The following is a 19,994-nucleotide window of genomic DNA, read 5'->3' on the forward strand; positions in this document are numbered from 1 at the left end:
TATTTAAATTTTTTGACCATACATGTAGTCAATTATAAAATTTAAAAAGTAACTCCAGTATTTGCTCCATGATGATTATACCCCAACTCCCCAACCCCCACATACCCAAAAAAGACCCCAAAGAAATGAAAAAGATAGATTGGGAAAAAAGCAAGAAAAAGATAAAGAAATAGGAAAGAAAGAAAAAGAAATGCAAAATTGATTGCTGAAAAGAACCAAATACTCCATGGATCATAAATCCAGTTAATTTTCTTTGGTAAAGATCAATGCAAGTTTCGAGGATTAGGATGAACACAATTAAATATTTACACCAGAGATTCGTAAACATGGACATCAAGCTTGTAAAAATATGTTGTACTTATTTCTTAAGTTATAGATCATTTCCTCCAGGAGAATACAACTATGTATTTCTATATTCCAACGTGCCATATTTAGATGTGAATCGGACTTCCATGTAATTGCTATACATTTTCTAGGTATTGCCAACGTAATTTTAACAAATTCTGTTTGATGTTTGGATAATTTCAGTTTAGGTCTTATTCCTGTAATATTACCCAATAAAAATAATTCTGGGCTTTGTGGAAATTTGATTCTTGGGATCCGTTCTTGGAAATTTCCTAGATCAACCCAAAAAGGCCTTTACTTTAGAACAGGTTATGTTGAATGTAAAAAAGTTCCTACCTCCTCACCACATCTAAAGCATCAGTCTGATAAGTCTGAATTTAATTTGTTTCATTTCTATGGTGTGAGATACAACTGATGCAAAAAATTATATTGCACTAACCTATTTCTTACATTTATCATGTTAGACATACTATTCGCACATAATTTAGATCAGGTTTGCTCGTCAATTCTTACATTTAAGTCTGATTCCCATCTCTGTCTGGACTTATGAACCCCCTGTTTGGGCGTTCCCATTTGAAGTAAAAGATACATTGCTGAAGTAAATTTCTTTGTACTTCTTTTTTAAATCAGAGTCTCCACACCACTACAATTTGGTAAAAACATTGTTGGGCCCAATTTATCCCTTATTTGAAAATAGCATAAGATTCTGTTGTTAGGAATTACATACTTATTTTTTAATTGTTCAAATGATATCAATTGTCCCTGCTCATAACAATCAATATATCTGATTCCTTTACAAGAACAGATTTCAAAAATTTTGTTACCCATTGTATCCATTATTCAACCCATTGTATAAGCCTGTTATGAATCAGAGATGTTTTGGGAGATTAGCCTCCCCTTCTTCTAGTATCACTATTTATTTTATACCAGATATTAATTAAGTGGTTTCTCTCTCACCAATTATTAATTTTGCACCCCATTTATAAATAAAATACTCTGCTATTCTCTCTGTTATTTTATCCAATTCTATTTTTACCCATGCAGGTTTATCCCCTTCCTCAAAAATGATGGTAAGAAATCTCATCTGAGCTGCTTGATAATAATTTTTTAAATTAGGGAGTTGTAAACATCCCAGTGTCTATTTCCAGGATAGTTTTTTTTAATGGAGACCCTCAACATCTTACCTTTCCAAATAAATTTTCTGACATTTATTTATCTCCTGGAAAAAAAACTCTGAGATAATGGTATGGGCAGTGATTAAAAGAGATATTGTAGTCTTGGAAATATATTCATTTTAATACAAATAACTCTTCCCACTAGTGTTATAGGTAAGGCTGTCCATCTGCTTAGATCTTCAATCTTTTTGAGTAAAGGTAAATAATTCAATTTGTATAATGTTATTATCTGTATATATTCCTAAATATTTTAACCCAATTATTGGCCATTTAAATGGGGTATTTCTTTGATAATGAGTATAATCTCCTCCTGTAAGTGGCATAATTTCACTCTTATCCTAATTTATCTTATAACCCAAAACTTTTCCATATTCTTCCAATTTCAAGTACAATTTCTGAAACAAAGTTATTGGCTCTGTCAAATATCAGCAAATAAATTAATTTTTTATTCCTCCTGGTTAACCCTAAACCCCTTAATGTTCAGATCTTGATGAATTGCTTCTGCAAGATATTCTATAGCTAAAATGAATAGAGTTGGAGATAGCAGACATCCTTGTCTACTCGATCTTGACAACTGGAATGATGTATAAATTTGTCCATCAGTCACCACTTTAGCTTTCAGTTTATTGTATAATGCCTTAATCCAATCTTCAAAAATTTGACCTAATCCAAGTCTCTATTTTCTGACTATTGATGTAATTTTAATATTCTTCCTTTTGAGGAAATATTTGAGCCTTCTTGTAGTTATGGAATCTGACATGACATACTGTGCACAGTTTGCACTCTGCATGTATTCTCTCTTGATACTGTCAGGCAGTGGTTCTCCAAGCAGCTACAAATACTGTCACAAAGAAAGAATACTACCAGGATTGAATAACATCTATATCACTCTGGCTAGCACACCTCTTTTGCATTTACTTCCCACCTCAACTCACCACCACTAACACAATGCTCAGGAAGTGTGGAGGAGATAAGAAAAGAAAGGAAGACAAAGATTTATCTGGGAACTAAATCGCTGGGTCTCCAAATTGAGAATGAGCAAAAGTAAGTCTCGTGGGGAGTCTCATAAATAACCTGACAATTCAAAAGTGAGACCATTAGAATAGCAACATGTAACAAATTTCCCATGGTTCCTGCCTCCTTAGCTCTTAAATCTGGTTGCCAGCAAGTTACCAGGGAGGTACAAATGAAACCCATGGGAATCGCTAAGTCAGACCTCTGACCTGGAAGACCCCAGAAAAGCTGGTGAACATTAAGCAATTGGTCCTCATCGAAAGATGGTTGGTTAACAGTTGTTGCAGTTAATCACCAAACGAGGTTAGATATGGTTATTCTACCTCAATCTATATAGTAAGTCTAAGGTGCACCCTCACTAGGACTTTAAGAATAATAATGAGGCATTTTGGTTTGTCACCTAGATCAAAATTAGAATTTACTTGGAGAAGACAATCTGGTCAAATCACTGATGCATTGGTGCTGGAGGAAGCTGTCCTCTCAGGCTGTTTTAGTTACAGGCTGATGTGACAATATCCTCCACACCCAAGGCTTGGAGAATTACCAAATAGCTCTTCCTCATGTTCCATTTTGTACAATGTCATATGGGATGAGCAAAGGAAAACTCCAGGGGAACTTAGGGATTGTTTGGATGTCAGGGACTTGGTCAACGTCTGGAATGGGGATCCAACATTGCAGTTGAATGGGGTCAAAATGAATTGGCTCCAGGGACTCAGGGAAAATCAGAAAGAGGAGGTGAGGTCTAAAGTGAGATGGAGGGGGGGAGAATGAAATTTGAATGTGAGCAAGACCGCTGAATGGAACTACATTATAAGGGCTGATTTCAAGATGAGCGAGATGAGTTCGCAGTTGCGCAGCACATTTAACATAGTAGCTAATGCAACATTGTTACAGTGCAAGCACTTGGGTTCAAATCTGGTGCTGTCTGTAAGGAGTTCGTATGTTCTCCCAGTGTCTGCGTGGGTTGGTTCCGGGTGCTCCAGTTTCCTCCTACTCTTCAAAGCCTAAGAAAGTTGCATGTTAATTAGGGTATTTGGGTGCCATAGGCTAGTAAGCTGGAAGAGCCAGTTACTGTGCTGTATGTCTCATTTTTTTTAATTAAATTTAATATTCAAAAGAAACAAGATAAGTAAGGATTACTGAATGGGGTTCCAACTCCAAAGAAACACTGCATGGGTGTTTGTTGTAAGCACCTAATGTGTCTTTGTTGTAAGTGAATTCACAATAACAACTGCCAAAACAAATTTCTGAATTGGGGTGAATTGATCAGGAAATCATTGCAAACATGTTCTTCCTAGAAATAGTTAATTTTCATGTGCCTGCTGCTAAATAAAACAAATCTAAGCATTCCTAGACCATTATATCACGATTGAAAAGGAATTCCTCACTCTGAAATGCTTGGGGATTAAGAAAAAAGACAAAGAGTTTTAATTTGTTGCACATTATGACTGCACTGTCTAAAAAGCAACTCCCTCAAATAATTTAGTAGCATTTAATACGTGACATATCAAGTCTAATGTGCCTTAGATTTACATACATGTAGTTAAACAATTCCAATTAGCAAGCTTCAATTGGATAAAGTCATTTGCACTTAAAACAACATGGTTGATGATGATTGATTGGTTGAAAATAAACCTTTAAGAATTAGCTAAATAACCTGCAAACAGAGAAATGAAATATATTGTTTGGAAGATGACAATGAAAAACTTCCAAAATCTCATGAAATAGCTGTTAGGAATTAAAGTACCTTTAAAGAAATTGCTCGAGACAAAAATTGAGAACAAAGAACATTTATTACTACAACAATGCAAAGTTGGGTGCTTCCCCTTACCCTGGGAATACACACACATACTGGGGCTCACCCAACTTTTATACAGTCAATTTCAGTATCAGAATGCCCTCCCCCTTACATTCTTCTGCCCCCTGGATGGGTTTGGCATAGGTAATTCTTCCTGCCTACGTGCAGTTTCAGTACACTTGGAGGACCAGGGGGTATCCTGTGGGTGCCCCATCATGTCATTGTCCTTATTCACACCTTCCTGATTCTCTGGGCTACAGTCTCTTAATATGCAGAGTTGACTCATTCTATCTAGGGTTGGCTAATTTCATATGTATAAATCTGTGTATGGTTAGCTAATTAGAAATGTATGACTTGGTACTTCTGTCCAGGGCTAGGAGACCCTTATCTGATCCAGACTACCTCAACTTCCTACATTCTATTGTACCTTACCATTCCTTATCTTAGTCCTATGGTCTTGTCACAAAGGATAGAAGATTCTTATGTTAATCGTGCTGACTCTGCTTTCCTGCATCCTAAGCCCCAAACTTATCCTGTTTGAACTGGTTTCAGCCATTTTACTGATGAACTTTAGTTTCTTCCATGTTCATAATTTTAGGTCAATTTTCCCATCTCTCACATAGCTGTCTCTGTTATGTCCCAGCACAAAACTACCGCTAATTTCCACCCCAGTCACTCCAACGCACATTTTGCTAAAATCCCAGCACTACCACCGAGATCTATCACCTTGAGGAGACCCCCTCAGTTCTACCAAAGCGCGGGCCACAAGCAAAGCATTATTAATGGAATATAGAGGAAAGAAAAACCATCCTTTTCCTGTTTCATTAGATAAAGTGTTTTTGCCATGGAAATATTCCTCTAAAATAGCAATAAAGGGAAATGAAAGAAAAGGACATATTTAGCAAACACAAAGCAGTACTCCCAATATTGCAGTCTACATTGGAGGAGTGTTCCTGTTGTTTAAGAGTAGTTATTATCTGAAATTATATTAATCGCCAGTTCTGTCAATACATGTCAAACACTTGATTGTACAGGACTTTAGATGTAATCTTGAGACACAGATGTAAAATAACTTATGAAAATTTTAGGGAGCCTTTTCTCCTCATCCTCTCAAGCCCAATAATGAACAGAAGAAATAAAAAGTAAAGGACCATCTTTTCTGGCATTGCCCATTTCACAGGAAAAAGTTGTCCTTTAGTCGACCTCAAAAAGTGTCGAAGAGGAATTGGCTTCTAAATGACGCCAGGATGAGCTCGTTTACAGCAAATAAACCTGAAGGTGTCACTGCATGAACACCCTAAAATTCCTAACATTATCAGCACTCAGTATTTTTATCAGAAGTAAAAAAAAAAAGAAATGCCTGATTGCGGTGCATTTTTTAAAAAGCAGTTACATGGACACATGCCTCCTGAAAACTTAAAGCATGAATTAAAGTTGACCCAGTATTGTTATTGTGAAGTGGGAAATAGATGCTCACCAGCAGCAATTCATATTTCAGCAAGATGCGGATTACATGGCAGAACAAAGCTTTAACTAAATAAGAAATATAGCTATGATGTGAAAAATATCCCTGGCTTCCATTTATTTTGATGCCTGTTTTTGCTCATTTGGCTATTAATGCCAAAAGAAGGAAGATTTAATGCTTGAACCATCTTCACTCAATGGAAATTCCGAAACACCTGCAAAAACAATGCAAGTTGACTGATCTGCCGTGTATAAACACACTTTACAGACCTCCTATTTTTGTGCCTGAACTGCGGCAGTGAGCTGATAGTAAAACACGAAATAGATCACAGCAATGATGTTTCTTAAATGCAATGATCTTCATCGATTGTTTGATCTCTTGGTTGTTTCCTATTTTACACCCCAATCTGATCTAATATGTCTATCTGGTCACTCTTTCAGGATCTGATCTTAATATCGCTAATTCTTATTTGGAGTATTGTAATGGAGCATTTAGACCAGCTGATGCAAGAAGGGATGCAGTTGCATCAGAAGACATAATCTCAATTCCACTATGAGGCCCAAGATGCATATTTAGTAGACACATTTAAATTCCACCATGGGGCCCAGGATGCAGTTGAATAGGAAGACATTATCTAAATTTACACTACGGGGCCCAGGGATGCATATGAATCAGTAGACATTATCCAACTTCCACCATGAGGCCAAGAGATGCAGTTGTCTTTTGTTGGTCGCAGACTGTCAGTCAGGAGACCTTGAAGATAATTAAATCATTTGTTCAAAGAGATAAGATCTGAAGTAAACATCTTTTGGGTAATATAAGCCATGGTCCCACTGCTGAAGTTTGAGCCTCTCCAAGAGGTGGCACAAATCTCAGCAAGAAGAACTTCAAGATTCCAAACCGACGTCCCGGTCCGGGGAGGTGGAGAAGCTGCTACCGGCGCCCAGACAACCTACTACAAGTCTGCAGTCGTCTCCTCGCTTTGTCAGTTGGGACCAGTCCAGGCATTGATAAGTATAATTGGGAAGGGCTTGCATGTTGTAGTGTGAATTCAGCTTTAGATTTAGTAATAAAGACTTGTATAAACTGAACTACTCTCGGCGTGTGTGTCTGTTTTCTTTCGGTAACTCGAACACTGTGACCAATCTAAAATGAACAAAGTGAGAGGTACAAGTTTACCCAAGACAAGTATGATTTTATTTTACCTCACAAAACAATTTCTCCCTGAAATAAAATCTGTAATTTAAGATGAAGTAAAAAACAGCTCATAAAAAAGTTGTAAGTGTGTGCCCATACAACAATAGACAAGCAAACACTGGGTACAAAGCAAAAAGAAAGTCAGGCTTGAAAGACTCACGTGGACTTCTCATTGAACATCTGACATAAAGTGGACAGGGATGTGATTAAAAAAAACTAAAGATCTAATCCAGGTCCCTGCCCCCGAGGAAATGTTGTATCTATCAGATAGAGTAGATGATCACCTGTCAGTGAAGGTACCTCTCACCTCAGTTTTTGGCACCCTACTCTGGGCTATAACCCAAATATTGTTGTCTGACTGTAGATCTAATAAATTCTAATTGACATGTTCACCATGATCTCAGAACCTTGTTTCACACTATTTAGTTTGTCTATCAGGGATTTTTCTATGGGCATCTGGCCAGTAAAGTGCATCAAGGCACTTTGACACCAGCCTTATGCACTATGTAGTTGATTTAGAGCATCACATCTTATTTGATGGTTGAGGATGTGAACCAGGACACAAAGAGGGGCTTCTCAGCTGATCAATCCTGCATCAACCCTTTAGAACAATCCCATTCTCTCACACGTGCTCATTATTACCCCATTGATTTTCTTACCAGCACCAACTAGGAGTAATTTATAGTAGCTAACTAACCCACCAGCCAGCAAATATTTGACATATGTAAGGAAAGAAGAGAACAGGAGTAACATATAGCTTAACAAGAAAATGTAAACTTCACAAAGACTGACTAACAGAAGTTAGAATAGAGCCAAGGAGGCTGGAATTGTGAGGGAGCTGCATAATGGGTGGTCAGCACAGTGTCAGTGGAATGAAGGGCCTGTTTAAATGCTGTACATCTCTTATTACATAAAGTACCACTGTTCCACACCTGGAAATAATTCACAAACAGTCTTGATGATAATGGTCCTTAATTTTGAATGTTTGGTTCTTGACATTTTATGATGATATATTTATTGAGCCTTTTCGGCACAATGTTAAGGGAATGCTGCCTTTTTCGAGTGAAGTCTTTCACTTTGTACACTTTGAAACTAAGGTCTCATGTGACCTCTCCAGTGAATGTAAAAGTTTCAATGGCGATTCCAACAAAAGAGAACCTTTATCCATAGCATATCGGCAAACATTTATCTTCAATCAGTCTGTTTAAGTTGATAGATCAAACAGATGATCTGGTCATTATCACATTGCTGTTTGCTGGAGTTTACACACAATTTGACTGCTTTGCTTTCTAATTAAAATAAAGATGAAGCCCAGAGTACTCCACTAACTGTCCACCATTCTGCTGGAGTATGAGGTTGTCTAAGGCAGTCTTTCCATTCTTTTCTCTTCCCTTCCTTTCTCTTCCTCCTTTATCTACTCCTCCTTACTTCTATTTCCATTACTTCTGCCTTGTTTCCTCTCCTTTTTCCTCCAATTCTTTCCCAAATATCAACGATTCATCTTACTGCCAGACTCAAAACTGTTAAATAGGTAGTTCTTCTTGGAGAAACCAGGTTTAATGGAAACTAATAGAGCAGAAATGGTGCTCCTGAACCCAGAGCCAAATAAGATGGTTCCAATGGTTATCGTGTGGTTACAACTGCTGGTCCATCTCTGCCATTGCTACTGCTGTCCCCCAGTCCTTATCTCAATGCTCCAAAATTGCTTCCAATCTCTGCTAATTCTTTCCAACTAACATGATGTACAACTACCTAGCAACTATTGCCATCCTAACCTGGCAACACCCCCATCCCCCATTTTTCCTTTCATAACCCTCCTTCCCATTGGATAATTTCTCTCTGTCTTTCCCTTCCAAACACCTTTTCTCTTTGCCTGATTGTCACTTGATCCAGATTGGTGTCTGTAAAATTTTTGTATTTATATAGCAATGAATATTGCTGTAGTTATTTTAGTTAGATTTGTCCATTTTAGAAATAAAATTAAGATTCTTTTCATAGTGAAAGTCATAAACGTAAGTTTTAACACATTCCATATAGAGATTATCGACATCATATGTTTCTAAATTTTATTATCTAATATTTTGGCTTTTGTAGGGCAAAAAGGAAGTTGGAGTTATTAAAGGACATTAATTCCACATGGTCTAATATTTCAATTCAATATGCTCACAATGAGTGATATAGGGTTTCAGAAGTACAGTTTAGAGGCATTTGTTTCTACACAGCCTTTGACAACCTTTTCGGACCCTAGACAAGTTTTTGTGATTTATTATCTCAATGTTTATAACTGTGAAAAAATACCCTCTTAAAATAGACATTCTATACTGTTTTTGATCATTATTCAAGGAAGCCTGCTGTTAACACAGTAGCTGATGGCAGTTAGTATTTCACAAGCAAGCTTATGTTTTGGCCCTTTAGAACTCTTGAGTGTTGTAGCAGGTGTTTGTATAACCACCCTCCCTATCAGCACTGGAATGTGAAAACTGGAGGAGTTTGACCTCCAGGGAGAAACTACACTGAATAGCCATTACTAAATCTCTTCTATTGTCCCAAAGAAACAAGTGCATCTTTTGAGTTCAAAACAGAAATTAAACAGGGTCAAAAAGAGGGTGTGAAATAAAGCAAAAGGAGCCAGTAAAGACATTCCAGTCCTTGCCAATGAAGAAAGAGATGTAGTATTGGAAGGAAAGGCAACAAAGTGTGCCTTAACGATTGAAAGGGGTTCTACTAAATGTGAGTAACACTTAATTTGCCATTTAAAATATGCTTTCAGTTATCTGAGGAATACGCATGATTCCTTGCTGTTGGGAGCAAACAGCATCTAGTATGCTTTAAACATTCCCCACTAGGTTATTTAAGATACAGTTCAAGGATCATAAAAGTACAAAATAATCTTAGCTGCACATGATAATTCTGTCAGTGCAAGTATGTTGAGCTTGCTGTAAAAGATTTGTTTAAACTAATTCTCAGTAAGAAACTGCTTTGCACCAGAATGCAATAATGTCTAGTTGGACAGTTGATAAAGATGCCAGCTCGCTTCAGCCGCGAAGGGTGGGTCCGAATCAGCTCAATCATACAATCCATGTATAAATAGTAAATTCAAATTCTATCACCTGGATTTTTGTTTCATCTCCCACCCCCTAACCTGATGAACACACTCCTTTCTCTCCTCAATCAGATAAACTGGAAATTAAATTACAAGAAACAGTCATCACATCCAAGTCAGAGGAGCCGGTAGTTCCAAATACACTTTACACCCCATTTGGGATTGAAATAAGGGCAAATTACTTAACTCGGGGAGTGTTGAATCTTTTGCAATTCTTCCCCCACCCCAGAGGGCTGTGGTGGTTCAGTCAGTGCCACCATTCAAAGCTGAGAAATCTGGAAATTTCTGAATGTGGAGCAACAAAGGGGATTGTGCAGGATGGTTGGGCTGGAGTAAAGATCAATTATGCTCTTGATAAATTTTAGAATAGGCTTGGGTGGCTGGCTGACCTCCTCCTGAACCTAACCCATTGGTGTGTCCTAAAAATGGCATATATTATCATGTTGGCTGGATCTGCAATTTTAATTTTATTTGAAATAATGTTGTCCCATCTATCAAGATGAATTTACTGAGATCCAGTGGTGTATTTGAAGGGTCCAACTGACAGGTATTATTTGCATTTTCTCTTTTACATGGTACACAAGAGAACCACGTATGCTACACAAGCAGCATTGGGCCTCTCATTTCCTCCCTCCTTTTGTCAGATTACCTCCTGCCAAATTTAACTAACTGCCGTAATCTGGGCTGAAATTCTCACTTTCTACATGGCCAGCCAAAAATCTGTTAATGGAAAATGAAATGAACCTGGGAGCAGAAATTTCATTGCTGTAAGCTTACACTGAGGTCACAGGCAAACCTCAAGTGCAAAATAAATACAGTACAAGTGACTGCACCACTGTCAAAGTCAATGTCATGATCATGATCCCAGGGTTCTGTCCTTGTTAATGGAGGACACAGATGACTTTTAGTTGCTCACTGCTATGTTGCAGAAATCAAAAGAAGCTCAACCAGGAAATGGAGAACTTAGGTTTTTGATAAATGTGACGTTTGCTTTCACATCTGGAAGGGGCAATTAGCTACTGTGCAGGGCTCTCAAATGTGGAGGCATTCATAGCAGGTACTGATGTCCTTACAGGCATCTCACTGCTAGCTTCCTGCACTCAGTGCAGCCTCCTGTGGACTCTGGTCTTTCAGAAACCTGTGAAGATTCCTCTGCCCACTCTCTCCAGGACTTTCCCTTCCCAAAATTGTATTTAATTTAAAAAAATGTAAATACTTCTATCAAATCTCCCCTCGTTCTTCAACATGCCAAGAAAAAAAAGTCCTAACTTGTTTAATGTTTACAGATACAGCATGGTAACAAGCCTTTCTGCCCCATGAACTCATGCCACCCAAATTCATCAATGTGACCAATTATCCTACTGACACTAAGTGCTGATTGTCTTGAGGTGTGCCTCTCAGTTTGACATGTGAGAGAAGGCAAGAAATTATTGGTGCAGGCCTTTTGCAGAAATACTTCTTGTTTCTTCACAGTTAATATAGTTCCAATACCTGCCTTTCAGCCACAGGTTGTGGCAGGAAGGTTAAAATAGAAAGTAGATGGGAGTAGTGAACATTATGGATAGTATCCTGATTATCTTCTCATAGAATGAACCAAAAAAAACTAGCCAATGGTTAAATTCCAAAAAATGCATCATAAAAGTGAGAAAGAATGACAATGTTTTGGAATGATTTGCAGATCAAATGTATTTAAGCCAAGCTCAGAGAAAGGTATATAGATATATATATATATATATATATATATATCACTGAGATTATAGGCCAGTGAGTGTAAATTATTTGAAGGCGTTCTAAGAGATTGGATATACAAGTATTTGGATGGCGAGAGAATGATTAGGGATATTCAACATGGCTTTGTCCTTAATTTTTTCTAGGAGGTTACCAAGAAAGTTGATGAAGGAAATTTGTGGATGTTGTCAACATGGACTTCAGTAAGGCCTCTGGAAAGGTCCCACGTGGGATGTTATTAAGGAAGGTTCAGACACTCAGTATTCATGGAGAAGTGGTAAAGTAGATTTGATCATTGCTGGATGGGAGAAGCCAGAGTGGTGGATGATTGCTTCTCAGACTCGAGGTTTATAACTAGTGGTGTGCCTCAGGGATCAATGCTGGGACCACTGCTGTTTGTCATCGATATCAATGATCTGGATGATAATGTGGTAAATTGGATCAGGATGTTTGCAGATTACACTAAGATTGGAGGCATTGTGGACAGCAAAGAAGGTTTTCAAAGCTTGCTGAGTAATCTGGACCATCTAGATGAAATTTAATGAAGAGAAGTGTGAGGTGTTGCATTTTGGAAGGACAAACCAAAAAAATGCATATTCGGTAAATGGTGGAAACACGGTAGAGTGTGGTAGAACAGAAAGATCTGAGAATACAGATACATAATTCTCTGAAAGTGGCATCACAGGTACTGTAGATAGGGTTGCAAAGAGAGCTTTTGGCATATTGGCCTTCATAAATCAAAGTATTGAGCATAGGAGTTGGGATGTTATGGTAATGTTGTATAAGACATTGCTGAGCCCAAATTTGGAGTATTATGTGCAGTTTTGGTCACCTAACTATAGGAAAGATATCAAAAAGATATAAAGAGCACAGAGAAGATTTACCAGGATGCTGCCTGGACTTCAGGAAACGAGTTACAGGGAAAGGTTAAACAGGTTAGGACTTTATTCCCTGGAGCATCGAAGAATGAGGGGAGATTTGATACAGGTATTTAAAATTGTGTGGTGTATAGACAGAGCAAGTATAGGTAGGCTTTTTTCACTAACGGTAGGTGAGATACAAACCAGAAGACATGGTTTAAGGGGGGAAGGGGGAAAATTTAGGGAGAACTAAAGGGGGATCCTCTTCACACAGAGAGTGGTGGAAGTGTGGAATGACCTGCTAGCTGTAATGGTGACTGTGGGCTCAGTTTTAACATTTAGGAAGAATTTGGACAAATACATGGATGGGAGAGGGTTGGCGGGCTATAGACTGGGTGCAGATCAGCGGGACGAGGCAGAAAAATGTTTTGGTACAGTCTAGATAAACCGAAGTGGCCTCTTTCTATGCAGTAATGTTCTCTGGTTCTTGGAAACAATAAAAATACTGTCTAACAGGCTAATCTAATACAGTATATGGATTTTTCTATTTCAAACATATCAGAGCAAACAGTAAACCTGCGAGAACCAATGATGCCAACCAAATACCAGTAGTACAATCCAAATTAGTGAATTTTAACTCATTTTAGGAGATGAGAGAGAGTGAGAGTGTGAGAGGTGATGTGTGGAAAAATGAGAGTCAGAAGAATGTCAGCATTGTCCATCCAAGGAACCAGTAAACACCCAACATATCATTGCTTCCCATAAAATGTGTCTGAAAATTACAAGTTGGAAGATAAAGTATCCCTGCATTTTAAGGCTAATTTAGGGATTCAGATCCAAAAATGGTTTTGCTCTAATTATGTAGGACACTAGTGAGATTATGTTGTGACAGATTATAGATATGTTTTGGGAGATAAATTGGGGTATGTTTTTTTTAGTGTAGGTCACATACAAACAGTTCAAAACAGATCTCATTTAAAATACTGGAGCTCTGCTCAAGCCAGACATTCCAGCTCCAAGAGCCTTTGCAAAAGCTCTGGAGAGTGCCCAAGGGTCTTCACTAATGGATTGTTGTTTTGAAAAGTAACAGATGAAAGAACTTGGAGGAGTAGGTTTGGAGCAGCAGGCTGTTTGGGAGTGCTGTTTGCTGTTCATGTGGTTTTTTGTAAGTAGAGAGGGAGTCAAACAGGCTTTTTTCTGAGACAGGGAGAGTAAGAGAAGAGAGAGAGAGAGCAGGACAAGCTGGCAAGCTTGTTGAAAAACCCCATTTGGTTGTGGGGTTGTGAGTGCTTAGTTCAGACTGGTCAAAACCCTTGTGGTCCATACAAGAGGAGAGGACTGGCTGCCTAATGTTTCACTTGAACTTTGTGGTGACCTGAAAGAAAGAGGTTATCATCTGGAAAACCTTGATGGCAGGTTTCTTCGGCAAGACACTGAGTGGCTGTTTGGAAGGAATCAGTTGTGGGTGTCCAGCGAACAACAAATCTCTCTCTAAAAACCGACAAGAACCTTCCTGAGCAGTAACCATTTACCTTTCATGCACCAAAGCCTGGTGAACTTCATAAATGTTAAATTCTGGGCACAGTATAAGAATTGCCTGCAACCAGTAAATTTGGAGGAATGAGAAGTGAGATTAGATTGTGAATCAAAGAATTTTTCTGAACTTACACACACATTACATACACGTGCGCTTAGAATTAGAAGGGGGTTAAGTTAGGTTCATTAATAATGATAAGTTAAAGTGTGATTCTGTTTTGATGTTTAAGATAATTAAAAGCAACTTTTGCTTAAGTAACCATTTGTCTTGACGAATATCTATTACTGCTGGGTTTTGAGGTCCTCTGGGCTCGTAACAATATCTGGTTAAACATATCCAATATTGGAATCCCACATGAAAGATATACTATACCTGCAATAGAGGGAGTGCAGAAAATTAAAGAGCAAGTGTGCATCAAGGCAAGTTTGTCAACAAATGAGGAAAGACCCATGAGCATTTGTAAATGGATATAAGAAATACAACACCTATCTCTACAGAATGAATTCTGAAGTAGAAACTGCTCTCTGACCCCAAAACAAATTTACAGGAAAACATTAACAAGAGAGAAGGCTTTTGTTTAAACTCCAGAGTTATACTTTCACTGTAAAATACCAGCCAATAAAGGAATGATTGTGGAAGATACATTGTCCACCTGGCCCGTTACCATAGCAGAAGCATGAGAAATATTGGTATAAAACACAATGGAAGAGTGTTCTGAAAACTGAAACCAAAATCATCCCAAAAAATATTTAAGAATTACTCTGGAAGATACATGAAGAAATATGACACAAAGAAGATAGAACATTATAGCACAGTACAGGCCTTTTGGCCCATGATGTTGTGTCAACTTATAAATATCTAAAATAATTAAACCCTCCCCTCCTCATAACCTATTTTTCTTTCATCCATATGCCTGTCAGAGTCTCTGAAATGTCCCTATGTTCCAACCTCCACCACTACCCCTGGCAATGCATTCCAGGCACCCACAACTCTCAGTGTAAAGAACTTACTGTGATGTCTTCCCTAAACATCCCTCTCTTCACTTTGTACAGATGTCCTTTGGTGTTTGCAACTCCTGCTCTGAGAAAAAGGTGCTGGCTGCCAAAATACTTGTCCAGATTGAACCCCATCTACCATTTTTCTGTCCAACTCTGCATCCTGTCCATATGCTGTTGTAACCTACGATAATCTTCGTGTCATTTGAAAACTTACTGACCCTTCCCTCTCGATCTTAGTCCAGGTCATTTTTAAAAATCTCAAAGAGCAGAGATCCCAGAACAGGTCCTTGCAGAACTTCACTGGTCACTGACCGCCAGGCAGAATACTTCCTGTCCAATACTATTTGCTTTCTACAGGCAAGCCAATTTTGAATCTACATAGCTAAAGTTCCATGGTTCCCATGCCACATGATTTTCTGAATGAGTCACTCATGGGGACCTTGTAAAATGCCTTACATTTAAAATCCACATACACCACATCTACCACCCTATTCTTCAAAAAACTAATTTCTCTGGTAAGGTAAAACCTCCCCACAAAACCATGCTGATTATTGCTGTCCTTAAGAATCCTCCCCAATACTTTGCCCACACTGATGTAAATCTCATTGGTATATAATTCCCAGGATTCTATCATTACCTTTTTTTAAACAAGGGGACTTCATTTTTCATTCTCCAATCCTCTGGCACCTCCCCTGTGGCCAAGGAGAACATAAAGATCATTGCTAGAGCCTCTGCAATCGCTTCCCTCCCTTTCTATAGCAACATGGAGTATATCTCATCTGGTCCAAGAGACTAATCAATCCAAATATTTTTAAAAATATCTTGCACTTCCTCTTTCTTAATCGCAACATGATCCAGCACATATGCTTGTTACAAGAGCTGAATGAGCTTTATTCTAGATTGATATTGATAAAGAAATTGAGAGAATAAAATGAATCGCAGAAACATGTTATCTTTGCCAGAAGTACAGAAATTGCAAAAATAGACAATAGATACCACCTCAGCCAATTGTGTTATGAGAATATATTTGTTCACAAACAACAAAGAATATTTTCTTTCTGAGAGCCGGGCAGTAAGATTTCCAGATAAACTTGTGACAATGAAAATCTGTTCACCTCCACAGAATTCAGACTGTTTCCATAGTAATTAAATTAAGCTTCTTTGAATTATGCTTCCAAGTTCATGGTGCTTCCAAAGGTTGTAAGAAATCGTTTTAAACAAGAAGAAATAACAGTGGGGGCTTTTTAACATATAAAGACTATTTTTAAGGATGCCAAATTAATTTGTACATAGTTCACAACTTCCAGCTCCATGCGCTTATTTTATTGTGGGTTGATTACAAAGTCAAGTTTATTGTCATCTGATTGCACAAGTACCACCTGTCGAAACAGGGTTCTCTGGTCCTCAGTGCCAAACAAGCAGATACACAACCAGACATAACACACATACAGACAAACAATACACACGCAAAACAAGTATTCATTATACAAGTGTCAAGATAGTCTGACTAAATTACTTAATGTAAGATATAGTTTAGTTAATTATTTTTTACATTAGTTATATTTGACGCCTGAGAAGTTAAAAAGGAATGGTTTAGTAATTCGGATTTCTGTTTTAGATGTGGATTTCATACTGGAACGTTTGTACATGCAGTTTAGTCTTGTGATAAAGTTAAACCATTTTGGAAGAAAATTTTAAAATATTTGGAAGATTTATTTGATTAAATTACCATTGGAACCATCAAGTTTTTGGTAGGTTATTCTGTACCTTTAGTTTCTAGTTTAGGGTTGGACAAGTTTCAGATGGCATTTGTACGTTTGGCATTAGCAGTAGTGTGGAAATGTATCGCAATCATATGGAAAGACAATGTGGAATTAAATATACCGGTAGTCTGCTGGTATAATGAGTTGAGATCTTGTATTTATATGGAGAAAATAAAATACAATTTGCATGATCATTATTCTTTTTTTGTTCAGATGTGGTCACCTTATTTGAAATGTATGGGTTTGGAAATATCTTAATTTTTTAAAAAATTGTAAGTTTGATACATCACACAGCATATGTAATTAACCAATATATGTCTTTTTTTTGCTCCCCTTGAGGGGTCTGTTGTGGGTGGGGGGTGGGAAGGTGGGGAGGGTGGGTATTGTTTATTTTTATTTTATATTTTTGTTTGTTTTTATTTGTATTTTAAAATCATTAATAAAGTTTTCAAAAAAAAATTCATTATACAAATAAATAAATTTTGTTTCATGAATACGAGAGTCTCAGATGGTTGGTTTAAGCAGTGGCTTTGGTCATTCAGCATTCTCACTGCCCATGGGAAGAAGCTATTCATCGCCATCGTGCTGCCTGCTCTGATACTCCTGTATCTCTTCCCCGACGGGTGCAGCTGAAAGATGCTGTGTGCGGTGTGGAAAGGGTCATCAATAATTTTGCATGCCCTCTTCAGACAACAATCCTAGTTGATCACATTGATGGGGTGACTCCAGTGATAATCGTTGGTCCTGTAGATTGTCCTCTGATCCATTTCTCTGCAGCATCCGTACCACACTGCGATGCAGCCGGCCAGGATAGGATATGTTCCTGATAGAGCTCCTACAGAAGGATGGCATAATGATGGCCGGTAGCCTTGCCCGCCTCAGTCTTCTCAGAAAGCCATAAGTTACAAACTTTTCACTGGATTTTTGAAGGAGATCTGATTGAATCTTTCAAAATTTTGAGAGGGCAAGACATAATGGACCCAAGAGGATGTTTCTTTTTGCTGAGATGTCAGAATAAGGAATCACAATTTCACAACACAAGATAACAGAGCACTGAGAAAAGAGAAATCTCTTCAGTTATGAGATAGGTCTGTGAGGTAGCAGCTCTAATACCTGGGCCAATATAGAACCTAAAGTCACTAAATATAAATAAGTTGTTTGAAGCAGAAGGCATCAAGGCCCATAAGAGGAGAAAAATATGATATAGTGATAGATAATCAGCCACGATTATATTGAGAGGTTAATTAGTGTGAAGTGATTAAATTTAACCTTCTATGTTGATGATGTCACCATAATCAAAATACAATTGTGATTGTAAGTGCACGGATTAATTTCTCATTGGTGAAAGAAAACATTTAAAACAAAAGTTCAAAATACATTTTAGGTGTGGTTTACATGTAAAATCAGGCTCAGTTTCTGGGCAATCGTTTTGCTGCACTGAATCCTGACAGGTCCATGATCAATGGCACCACTTTCTCAGAGACATTATTTCAGAGCTCCGCAAAGTTGGAGGATAATGAGGAAAAAATGCATTATAACTCACTGATCTGCGTCTTAAAGTGTGATCAAGGTTCGCAAACAACAATCAATGCTTTTCCCCACCCACCCCCATTGCTGCATTCTACAGAATGATCCCTCTACAACACCTATTTTGTCCTCAATCCCTTTGCCATCAATCGGAGGATCAGTCACTCACAATTCTCTCCTCAAGAGCTGTCACGGATGTACCCACTTTCCTTGTCCTTGCATCTTCCTCTGTAGCCACCGATAAAATGACTCTTGCCTGTTACTTCTTCCCAGTTCCTTTAGTTCCATGAAGATATGATTTTATTTGGTTATTACATCAGAAGGATTGGAGCCAAATGTTCCCTTATCTTTTCCCTCTGCACGCAATGATATTATTTGTAACTTCTTTTGGATTTTCAGCAATTATTTCTTTACTTTTATTGTTGCTGTACTGGGATAATGCAGCAGGATCCAGACTGGAATCCTAGAGATGAACATACTTTGAAGACAAATCCTGGAAAATGAAAAGGTGAGGCAGTAAGGATGTACAGCATGGTCCTTTTGGAGAATAAGTTCTCAGGGCATTGTATACAGTTACACATTGACTACTTATAATATTTTTAGCTACAATCTAATTGCAGTGTGCTATATGACCCAGAAGAAACTTATGTTTCAGGTAGTACTGTGAATGGCCATTCTGATGTTTGAGTTCATTTCATCAGTTGGGTCCTTGTAGAATATGAACTCTGTCCAAGTCATTCACATCCCTCTTCTTAATGTTGATGGAGCTATAAATGATATTATCTTTGGCATTCTGATTATTGCTACAGAGTTCTATTGAGATCCTCAATGTAGTAATTTATTTTACTCAGTTTTCTATAACCTTTGCTATTTCCTCACTGATACTTTAGATTTTGCCAGGTTAAACATTTATCTTCTTTGTGAGGTCTGACATTAGTTTGGCTTTGCAACTTAAACCAAGTTCGGTATGGAGCACATGGGCATAATCAGAACTTGGTTTGCATAGTATTTCTCAATGTCATTCATTACTTTCATTGAATCAAAGCTATTGTTAAATACAGGATAAAAGAAAATAAAGGAGAAGAAGCAAAGACATGTTTAATAATTTTACAATGTAATTCCCAGTTTTAAATCACCCAAGGGTCTCTTCTTACAGCCACTGGATGACCTAATTGTGATTTTAAGACAAAGTTAGTGAACAATGCACAATGTTCCTCAAGTCAAGCATATACACAGCACATTTTTGTTTTCTGATTAATGATTAGTTCAAATTAATATGATATTGTTAATTTAAGAAATAGATTATTAAATAATGGTTGGAGGCAGATGTCCGAGTCCTTCCCAGAGCTCGAGATGCAGCCTTCAGGATAGGAGTCAAGTTGGCACTAAGCTCAGCCAGGCTGAACTCTCCCATGCAATCTGTAAGGTAAAGTGTGGATATGCACAGAGAATCCATAGTTAGCTGTGCAAAACCGGCCAAGGAG

This window comes from Narcine bancroftii, chromosome 6, assembly GCF_036971445.1.
Source record: "Narcine bancroftii isolate sNarBan1 chromosome 6, sNarBan1.hap1, whole genome shotgun sequence".
Taxonomy (NCBI): Eukaryota; Metazoa; Chordata; class Chondrichthyes; order Torpediniformes; family Narcinidae; genus Narcine; species Narcine bancroftii.